Source organism: Coturnix japonica, chromosome 1 (genome assembly GCF_054131305.1).
Source record: "Coturnix japonica strain WE chromosome 1, WE-NBRP24, whole genome shotgun sequence".
NCBI classification, from domain to species: domain Eukaryota; kingdom Metazoa; phylum Chordata; class Aves; order Galliformes; family Phasianidae; genus Coturnix; species Coturnix japonica.
Genome location: NC_140663.1, coordinates 94170960 through 94183010, shown reverse-complemented (window position 1 = coordinate 94183010; position 12051 = coordinate 94170960).

Sequence of the window (12051 nt, the reverse complement as noted above, 5' to 3'; positions counted from 1 at the left end):
GTGGAGCGTCTTTATTTCACTGGAGTAATACGAGTCTGCCTTAGAATCCAAGCTTATTTTGCTCGGCAATGTTACGAAGAAAGCTAAACCACATCAGTAGCTTAGGCTACTACACAGCTGTGTTAGTTAAGGGGTTTGGAAAACTCTACCCGTACACTGAAAGGGGTAATTATCTATTTTATTGCTTAACCACTATCTCGGTGCTCAGTACTGTTGTTCCATCTTCAAAAATATGGACTGCTGCTAGACTGACACCACTGATTTTAATAAGTGCTTAGAGAGGGAATATTGCTGTCAGTGGTGTATATAGCCAAAAAAAAAGGATGTACAAAAAGTAGCAGTTTTACCTGCTCCACTTAACCTTACCCTACTGGGAAAGATGCTTTTGGAATTTAAAACCATTAACTAGCAGTCAGAGGTTTCCCTCACAAAATTCTGGAGGGCCTCATGATCACGCTCTTCTAATTACTTGTAAAAGTACTGTATGAATGAACTGTTCTAACTGTTGGTAACACGTTTCATAATGTTGAAATACATACTAAGTGTTAAGAAACTGATTTTCGCTCCCTCATTTCTGATCTCATGACTACTCCAGTTGAGGGAAAATCGTCTGTTGAGCTCAGCGGGACTCTTGCCATGGAATTTGAGACATCAGTCATCTATGAATACTTTTGGCTTTGTGTCATGTAAAAATCTATTAAAACTTCCTTTGCCAATGTTTGGACTCTGTCTTGCAGAAATTGTTCCCACTTTATTCCACGGATAAAATCTTGGCCCTTCTAAAGCACATAGAAAAATTCTCATCATGTCACACTTAATCATTGACTATTACTTTGTCTTTGACATGCAAAACTACTAGGGAACATTTTACTTGTAGTGTTATTTAGGATGCATCCGCTTTCTTTTTTCATGAATGCTTAATAGTATATTTTTGCATATGTTTGCATATAGAAAGGGTGGTTGGGCATTGGAAGTGGTAGAATCATCATCCCTGGAGGTATTTAAGGTATGTGTGGATGTAATGCTTGGGGACATGGTTTAGTGGTGGACTTTTGAGATCTTAAGGGTCTTTTCCAACCTAAATGATTCTTTGATTGTATATATATGCATGCATATACTTCAGCAAGTTTAAGTTAGGAATATATAGATATATACATTTGCAAGAGAAATAACTAATTTTCAGCTGTTGTTCTTAATCCTTCAAAACTCTGTGCCCTAACACAAAGCTGTCTGTTGGCATTACCTGAAACACTCTTCATTTAAGAGCCTTAGGAGCTAGCGTCCCATAACTACAAAATATTCCATATCTACCAAATTGGCAAGTCCCTCGACTTCTGGTTGAGGGTCATTGCCCGATTTTGCTCTCATCAACCTAGACTCAAGGCAGGGCTAAGAAAGCCCTGCAGACAAAACAGCTTCCCCTTGACCTGCCCATATCAATTAAAGCAAGCCCCGGGTGCTGACATACTCTTCTCTTGCAGTAGCACTTGGGGCTGTTTGGGAGGAAACAATGGTATTTCACAGGCAACGCCTTTCACACAGAAGGGAATTTGGATCCAATTAAATGCAGCAATTTACCTTTTTTTTTTTTTTTTAACAAAAAAGTGCTGAAGTGTTCAGCCTTTCTGAAGTGCCCATATTACCTGAGTTAGCTCTAGTTAATTACAGGGCTGAGTGATCTAAGTGAGGAGTTGGAAGTTGTGGAGGAAATTAAACACACTTGATGCTTTACAGTAAGAAATGGCAACAGCAGCACCTTTTATGCTCTTGCAAAAGGTTACATAATAATATCAGCGATGAACTAATAAAAGGCTATGATATAATGACAGCCTAATCTCTATAGTAGCACTCATTTCTTGAGAGCATGAACACAGCAGCAGCTGGCTGGCTCATAACCCATAGCTGTAGCACAGGAAACCAAGACTGCATTTCCAGCTCAGTTTACTGACTACATATTTTTCTTTGATCAGTCCATGAATCCTTTACAGTTGCATATGTTGGACAGTAATATGGTTCTTATATATCCTGTTTTTAACAGAGGTGAGTTACAGAAGATGGGAGGTTCAGGTTGGCTATTAGGAACAATTTCTTCTCAGCAAGAGCGGTGATGCAGTGGCACATACTGCCCAGGGAGGTGGTGCAGTCACCATCCCTGGAGGTGTTCAAGAGCCGTGTGGATGTGGCACTGAGGGACTTGGGCAGTGGGCATGGTGGGGGTGGGCTAACGGTTAGACTGCTGTTAGACTTAGAGGTCTTTTCAAACCTTAATGATTCTATGACATACTCCAAATTATGTTCTCATACAGTACAATCACAGCCCCTTCACTCCTAAACTGCCTTCTTGTTACGAGACAGTCTGCTTGTGGTGATCCAGCAAGGGAAATCCAGCTAAAGTAGTACAAGTTGGTGCTGCTGTGTGGCATTCAAGACTTCAGATGAACTAAGCATGTTCCTTGCTCCAAGCATCTGGATACCCATAGCTTGTATTACAAAGGGCTGGAGAGTTAAGTGTTTTTTGTGCACAGGCTTGTCAGAAGGAATTGCAACACACTTCTGCTTTTTCATCAGGAATGCTCTTGGGATCACAAGTGGTAAACAGTTGTAGCTGAGTAATGTGGGCTTGGTAGATAAAATGGCTGTTTTCAGATGTTTTCAGAGATACGGGGAGAGGCAGGTGTATAAATAAATGAAATGTGTCTTCTTTAATAGCCCTTAGTTTTATTGCTTTCAAAGCTGAGCTAAGTTTCAGTTCTTGGTGGGGCCACAAGACATTCTGTTGGCAGAGAGAGGCAAATAAAGCAACATCACTATTGGTAGCTCTTTGCCTTTTCAGGCATTATGATCATAAGGAAAACTCCTCACTGCCCCCCAGCAATGGCCTTAAAGAGCTTGGAACTTGAAGTAAAGTCCAGCTGAGTACTAGATCTCCAGGATGCAATTTTCAGACTTTGGCATCCAAATTAAAAAATAATTGGGAATTCAAGCAGAAATGCATTTTTGCTTCAAAGCTACTTTTTAGGCTGATTCGTGTGTGAAATTTTGGCATCCATTCTGAATAAGTGCTGTAAGAGTAGGTTCTATAAAATTTGGAGTAGCTGCTTTAAAATTGAGAAATTATTCAATTTACTGCTAAAAACAAAATTAGCACTAAACAGGAAAAAAAATACCAAAAACAGTATGTGAAAGGATTCTTAAGCTTCTCTGTTCTCTTCTTTCTAGTCTGTTGTAAAGATGTTAGATGTTGGTGTTGCCTAAGTAATTATTTTGCCACTGATGGTAATACATGTGGCTTCGGAGCAGAGAAAGTTATTATAGAAGATGTTTCCATGTGAGTTCTTATAGTAAAGAAATAACTATGCTTCTAGTATGGAAAAATCTTGAAATTGTTTGGAGCTGCTATATATTTTAGCAGCTGATACCTCCGATTTAGAGCCGTCTGTTGCCTGTGTGTATCTGGAGCTATGCTTTTAGCAATAGGACATTGGCTCACAGAGTAAATGTCCAAATCAGTGATTTGGTAATGCCCTAACCCACTGGTGAGGGCAAGGAATGGAGAAGAAAAAGCCCCTAAAGAAATTTAGAATGGCAGCCTCAGAAAAACAGCCCAGACTCCTTAGCTTTCTACTACTTACTCCTGCTAATTCACGTCTGTTTTCTGCTCATCAGCTGGCTATGAAATTGCTTGCACAGCTTTGCTGATGTTGCTGTGGGCCTCACACACACCTGGGAAAGCTTTTCATCCTGTGCAACTGCAAACATGCCTACAAACCACCACTGGAGCAAAGATCCTATGTGATATGGTCAGGGCTTCTCAGTCCTCAAGGCAAAGTGGGCATAACTAGGTGAACAGTTTTCACTTGTCAAGACCACACAACGACAGTGAATTAATTGCCCTTCCCCAATCCCCCAGAACAGAGGTGAATCCCTCGGACATGCCTGGGCTACTACAAGAGTTCAGCAATACCTATCCAGTATTTTGCCTTATTTTGCATAAACCGCATGCATTGTTATAACGTGTGGGGCCAGGGAAAGGACAGAGCTGAGTATTGCCACCTCTCCTAGCAGTGCCCTTTCTTATATCTGTTCCATAGAAGTTCCAAACCCTTTTATTTTCCAAGTTAAACAACAGTTATAGCTATGCATTCAGTCTTGGTACTCACCCTCAAATCGCAAAACAACTTACACCCACAGAAGTGAAGTCAAAACATAGCTATCAGGTTCACAACAAGCAGTGATATCAACATTATATTCCAATAAACATTTGCGAGCTCAAAGCCTGGGGCGGACTGATTATTACAAGAGATGAAAATAGCACTGTTGTGCCTCTCAGGTCTATTTTACGGCACCAGACAGTGCAGGAAGGTCTTGTGCAAGACGTTTGGTCATGGGCAGCAGAAACACTGTTTCACACAGAGCCTTTGCCCATAAGCTAGCTACGTCTGCTTGATAGCTTCAGTGTGTTAAAGGATGGTCCTTTGTCTTATTTCAGCCCAGGACCATAAGTTAATGAGATCCCAGATGTCTGGACAATACTTTAAATTACGCATCCCAGATCTGAGTTGAACCGGTACAAAACCCGTCATCCTTTATATCCTGGCTTTTGCGTAAGAAAGCTACAAAACTAATTTGACTTTCTATCAGCTCGTGATTCTTCCCAGATATTCCATTTGAAAATGAATATTTTATCCAATATTAGTTGCACTCAAATGTAACATATTTTCCTATAAGCACAAAAAGGAGCTAGCTGTTCCAATGTAGGGGGGAGAGGGAAGCCATATGGTAGAGATTATAATCAGGCAAGCTGAAAGCAGTGGCCATTTTAATTGTGAACCAATATATTTTTCAGTATAACTAGGACAATATGCCTGTCTCCTTGCAAACAAATTAAATATATGCTGCCATCTTATAAGGTTTTCATTTACAAAAATACAAATAGCATTAGGGATAAGAACTGATCTGAACCTCTTTTGCTTGGATAAAAAAATTATTTGTTGAGCAAAATATGACAAGGGAGAAACTCTTCAGGTTTTCTGCTATAATTCTTAGCAAATGTTATCAGCAGTTATGAAGTTTCAGAACAATCCACGTCTACTTTTCTCATTCTCTCTTCTGAAATTTTCTGTCAGTCATGCTCTGGCAAAAAAAATCTGGTTGCTGCAGTTGCTCTGAAGGCACAGATAGCAAGAAATAAAAGTGGGTCATTCTGCAGTTCCTGTCAGAGGGGGGTGGCTAAACCTGAGATCACCAGGACATCATTTATTTATATTAGAAATGGCTTCAAAGTTGCATTGATCCCTACCACAGCTTACTAAAAACCATACTTGTTATGCTTCTCACACATATGGTCCACTTTTGCAGAGTAAGAGGTTTGAATAATTCACTTAAGAGCAAAAACATGAAGTACTCTTTAGAGCAAGACACAAAACTGCTGGGCCTTGTCTGTAGCTGCTTTAATAAAAGAAAAATGGCCTTGGGGGTGCAGCTGTCATTCAGCAGGATGTTTAAGCACATGCTTACACCTATTGTGATTTAAGATGGCACTGAGTAAACTTCAGAGGCACAGAATAAAAGCTAACCTTTTGTTGAATGTGGATCTTAATTGCATGTTGGTTTAACAGCATTCATGTTTGGGATTTCTCAGGGGCTCCTGTTTACGCATGCTTAGTACCTAGATAGTTTGGGATGACAAATAATGCTTCATTAGCTGGCAATAGCTTAAATATTTGATTTCTTAATTGTACTGTTAAGTATGTTTTAAGCAAATCTGTTCTTTATTTAAAGAAAAAAAAAAAAAGGAAAAAAAAAAAAAGAAATAATAATAATAATAAAAAGCATTTCCAGCAACCACATTTGGTATTCTTGAATTCTTTATTTGTTTATAGAACAGTGAATTTAAGTACTACCCTAAAAAGATATAAGGATATTTGAATGTTGGAGCTGGGACACGAAGACGAGGTTGACCTTCCCAAATTCCTGAGGGCAAACTGTGATTAGAAGATTTTCATATGGCTAGAACTGTTAGTAGCAGATGAAGTCCACAAGTGAAGGACTTGCTAATTGCATAGAGTTGTCAATCGTGAAAACTATTGGAACATATCTCCAAAATTAGATCTCACAGCCAGACCCGGGGGCAGATTTAGAAGTGAATTAAATACAAGGCAGTGACCATCTCCTTCTTCTCTTCCAGCAAACCAAAAGTCACATTTGGAGATATGCTAAGATAATTAAGGTGGATATTGCCCATTCCTCATTACTCTCCTGCTCGAACAAGTGCAGAGCACAACATGGAAGCACTAGAGGGACTCAGCTGCCTTTGATGAATTAGGAAAAAAAGAAAAAAGATTAAAAAACTCAGCACATGTTTCCTCTTGATTCTTTTAATTTATGGTTTTATTTATTTGCACTTTTGAAGGAATAATAGTTGATGTCAGAGAGGAAAACCCCCAGAGTGATATCTGAATTCAGCTCCAGCTGGAGCAATCCCCAGGAGACACTAACAGCTGCCCAGCAGACAAGCAGGTTGGAGGAATTACGTATTAAAAATCAGCATGAAATAATTTTGGATCTGCTGTAAGCTTGCAAAATCCAGGCGATTCAGAGTTAATGCTTCCGTTCGCATAGGGCTGAAAACTTGTATAAGCCGGTTTCCTAAGCTCGGTCTGAAGAAATAGGCATTATACACAAAAAGACACTGGCTTGGGTGAGTGTAAGTAGCACCCTTACATATTTATTCCAGTTTTAAAAATAGATTCCTGTTGGTCTAGCTTTAAAAATCACTAGATTGCTAGGATTTAGGTCTGTGCTGCAGATGCGTTCTGCATTGCACGATAGCCTTAACTGCAAACAGTGAATGAGAGTGCACAGAGAGGCAGCAGCTGGCACTCCTGCCAGAAACCTTCTGCATACTCACTGGTCTGTGAGAGCCTGAAACTGTCCACACGATGCTTACAGCAGCTTGGAAGTTTCACTTCCTCAGACTGAAAGAGCCCTGTAAAGACCTGAAGACTGAAAATACTCGCAACAGCATCTAATTTGAAGTAAGCCGATAACGTCACCTTATGCCAGTGGTGCCTCTGGGATTTCACAAAGTAATGTCTCTACCCAGATGCCCCTTGGCCCAGCTGCAAACACTGGCTTTTTCTTCAGGTTCTGGAACTGCTGGTGAGCCACAAGCCCACTGAAGCATACTCGGAGGGCAACCAAGCAGAATCATACGCATCCCACAGCCAGGGCAAGCTTCTTTTCTGAGCTCAGAGCTACCCAAATAAGTTGCATGTTTGGAGACATCGCTTCTACACTTCTCTGGTTTCTCTCAGGACACATTCACCTTGGTGGTGTGCAAATTCTCTGTTCAAAGAATGAAAAATAATGCCTAGGCATGCAGACTACATTCCCTGGATATGCCAGGAGAGGGCATCCCATTGGAAATGGCTGAATACCTAAAGTGCAGCAACAAAGCTGCCTGTAAGGATGAATAGGGCATAATTTTCAAGAGCAGCGATAACAGGTCCCAGTTGTTCAGCTCAAGCAACTTTGCTGTGGAGACTACAATGGACTTCATTAAATCAGGAGGGGACAAAACCTTGTTTATTTCTCCTGCAGAGACTCGGTTTAGTGACTTGGCTAGGAGAGGAACAATTTGTCAGAGAACAGAAAGTACAATTACATCAAGTTGCTGTACTTGCTACCCAGGTGTTTCCAGCTGTCTGTTCTAGAGGAGGAACACTTTTCTTTTTAATGTCAGCAACAGCTGAGGGCCCTCTGAGAGAATTGATTTGAAGAGTGAGGTTTGACCTGGTGCTATTCAGACAGCCCCAGCTCTGCAGCCCATGATCTCACCTGTTGTGGAGCAGCGCTGGGAAATATGCAGTGGAGAACAAAAAGACTGGATATTTTCGGTGCCAGGAAAATGCATTCTGCCATTTGAAATCAGTTTCAGTGCAGTGCCAAGAAAGTGCCTCAAAGAATGGAAATAATTTTCTATTCAGGACTTCAACTACAAAAAGATAAGTGTTTGGCATATATTTTTGTGAGACTCTGGGGAAGAATTTTCAGTGTACGGACTGACCATTTAGTTGCTTTATACACAATTCACATGGTCATCAGTTGTTTTTTTTAATCTTCTGACATCCAGAATATCAAGTGACCTAAATCTATGTCATTTTGTCTTTCAATTGAGCATGATGAATATTGTAGCCAGCCAGCTCTCCTCTTGCTTTGGGTCTGCCTACACATCTGACTTGTGGAAGCTTGTTTGCTTTTGCTAGGAGGTGTTTGACAGACTCCCACAAGATCTGCCTAAGTAAAGACTGCTCTTAAAAGCATTGCTGGCATAGTCATGTCACTGATGAACACGGAAAAGAAAAGCACAACCCAATTTGTTTTAGCTGTAACGGCAAAAATCCTAATGAAGAAGCATTTAAACTGGCCTAAGTCCTTTATTCTATTCTGAGAACTGACCTAAGCTGTACCAACAAGGAAATTTCATTCGCCCCTCTAAATTAGGTTTGTGCTTTCACATGTACAGAAATGACTTCACTGGCTAAAGCTGTTTGGCAAACTCAGTTACATACAGATGAGCATTAAATGCTTTCTCTTTCTTTGGTGCATGAGGAACACGGTCTGGCCCTTCCCATTGGTTTTCATGTTGGGTAGAAAGAAAAAGGAGGTAACAACCTCTGTACTCTCTAATAGTCCTCCTTGCTGGCCAGAAGTTCAGGAGATCACATGGCCAGAGCTCATGTTTTTCTCTTGTGCTTCAAACTACTGTGAGGTGGGTCTGCAGATGAGGTTGGGTGGTATGTGTCTTCACTTACATATCCCCATGTCTCTGCTGGTTACCCACTACTTTTAAAAACTTGAGCTGTCAGAAACCTGGAGGAGATTTCAAAATACCTCATGAACTTGGTAGCATATGAAGTTTATTGATGCCTCTACCAAAACCACTGTAACTGGCTTAACTTTACACAAACAGGCATACGATCCCCAGAAGAGTCGAAATTTCACCATGTCTGCTACTTCAGCTGGTTCTAGACAGTCACTACCGCTGATAAACCCTCAGAAGACAAAGCACAGCAAGCAGCACTTTAAAATCTGAGGATGGCAGCATTATTTCTGTGGACAGTAAATGTTATTTTTAAACAATTCGACATTACAAGCCTTTGAAATCTAAATGTGAAGACATAGTTGCACAGAAGCAGGAGTTGCAACAGTCTTGTTTAAGCTTAGATTTAGTATCATGCCGTCATTGCAGGCAAGCTTTGTTTCCTAGCAATGAGATGTCTACATATTATGGATGAACAGCTCCTTCAAAGAACTGCCAGATTATGGGATTACCCTAAGGAAAATTTCGCAACATTTGATTCCTTCCTGATGAAGTGATTTTCCACAACACTTTGCTATAGCGTATTGGCAGATGAAGAGAGAATGGGGAACAAAATGCATTTGCTAATAGTATACAATAATGATAAATGCACAGCCCAGTGTTCAGCTTAAGGAATCCAACCTGATGGGTATCTATAAAGCCATGTGAGGTCTGTGAGATGCCTCCTCTAAGCAGAGTAAGAGCAGCCAAATAGTCATCACAGACAGATTTGGGTCCACGACTGTTCATGCCACAGTGACAACTGGAAATGCTTATCAAATAGATCTTGAAATATTCCAGGTTCCCCAGTCCGTCTAAACAGTGTGCAGAGCAAGGAAAGCAGGGCTACAGGCATCACCGCAGCCTGCATTGCAGGCGAGCTGAGGCAGGCAGCCTGGCAGCCCCATGCTGTGAAGGACCTCAGCCTGCTCGGCTGGGATGCCTCCATGTGAGGAACTGGGGTAGCAGTGCTGGGAGTTGCTTTGGGGTCAGGAAGTGCTTGGGGCAGGGAAGAAGAAGGTCCAGTGCTTTTGCAGGCTCCTGATCCTACTGAAGGAGGGGGTCAGGATTTGGCTGAGGTTGGTGTGTTTATTTAGCCTCAGTAGCTCACCATTACTTATCTGTGTGCTAGCCACACAAGGCCACAGAGTCAGCCCTTGTTTTACTTGCAGCCAGTTGCATTCAAGGGAAGAAGCTTTCTCTTCTCTGCCTGTAAATTGCTGTGTGCTGTAATGCTACCATAATACAGCTAATTACAGGCCAAGGTTTGCTGTAAGTGGCAGAGATTAAGATGCACTATGATGAAGTCTTTAATTACTGAATTTCCTGCCTTTTGTTACCTTTACATCCTGCATGCTCTTTTATGTGCGTAATAAGCAGTGAAATAATGCTGCTGGCTAGTTTTAGATCAAGAGCCAAAACAGTATTTTAGGTGGCTTTATCAGAACCAACTAATTTTGAGAGCAGGAAGCTTATCAATTGCTTTTGTTTGCAATGTAAATATTGTGCAGTGGTGCGTGTTTTACAAACATCAGAGAGGAAATCTAAAGAACTGTTAACAGGTGCTAAATGAAATACTGAATAGCTTAGTTGTGATAGCTGGAGTACAGAGTACAGATAATGTATTCTTTATTGTTTATACTAATCTATATAAAAAATTGAATCTTGGTAGTGGTGCAAAGAAGCAAATATTCTAATTTTATTGCAATTACTACTTAAAAAATTAAAGAAGATATTTTTTATTTGCCAGAGGCAGAGGCGTTCAAATGTTGTAACGGGCTCTACATAAACAAGTGTCCTTTTGCTATTGTCAGAGCGGCTGAGCATAAGATCCCATCCCTGAATGTTGTACAATGTGCAACTGTAGTATTCTGTGGTCATCTCTCTGACTTCTGTCCTCTTTCTTGCTGAACAGCTCTCTATGGGGTCCCACTGCCTGGCAAAGAGACCTTTGCCCCAGTCCAGGTGCTATGTTCTCCCAGCACTCATGTCCCCACCTGTTCCTCCCATCCCTGGCTTTATGGTGCTTTTGGATCTTTATGGTTCCTTTGATCCCAGGATGAGAGCTGGGACAAATTAACCCGTCAGGCCAGCTGGAGCCTCTTCCCTGCCTTCTTTCCCTTCATGTTTGCCGTGGGGTAATTTATCTCTGCCACCGTTATATCTCAAGTCCCTCCTAACTGAAAAGGGTTGAAAGCTTCGTTTCCTTAACCTAGTAGTCAGGAAGGACAACCTCAGCCAAGTAAACAGAGATCTAGTTGACTCTCGCAAAAAGAACCAAAAAGAAGATATATCCACTGCTAGATTGTCTTCCACCTAAATCAAAGGCAGAACCTCTTTAGTGAACAGGCACTTGTGTTTTGTCCTATGTGTGAGCAGTTCTAGAGAAAGCAGAGATCACAAAACAGCATGTGCTGAGATGTTTGAGTTCTGCTGGGCCTACAACTCTGCTTATAACCACCAAGAGCAGAGGTTCCTCAGTCTGTTTTTTCCTTACTATTATTTTTATATTTGAAGGGGTGAGGGAAGAAGATAAACTAGTGGCAGATGAATGGACATAACATAAGGTTTTTTCACCTGGAGAAAAAAATTAAGACCCTTCAATAGAAAATCTATGCAATTTTTTGTTCAAAAAAAAAAACCTGTTCTTTTTTTTTTTTTTTTTTTTTTCTGTCCAAAAATTTCCACAAATGCTCCAGAGAAGATTATGGAGCCTGTGAACAAAGAGTTAAATTGGCTGTGGAGAGTCCTTTCCTGTAAACAAGTGCTGAAGGGAAGATCTAATTAGATGGCTCTCTGGGAAGCGTGGAATAGAAAATGCTTTGGGGATATCCCATCTTCACATTCAGGATTATAAGACAGACTGAGCATGAATGCACTGCTTTTCTTTCAATTTTTGTTGCTATTATTTTTGTTTCCTATTAGCAGACCTTTCAGTGAGGAGAAAACCCTTGTTGGCAGTAATTACATAGGGATTTTTCAGTCTACATTTTACAGTATCCAGATGGCTAATGGTCATCACACCTCAGACGTCTTGTAGATACATCCCTGTGAGTCCAATCACCTGCTACAGGGCTTATACAGCAAGCTCTTGTGAACTTGTTATGTGATACAGCCATGTTTCAGGTTCCCTCTGCCAGCTTGTATACTGCATGAGTGATACACCCACCATGACTGCGGACAGCTGA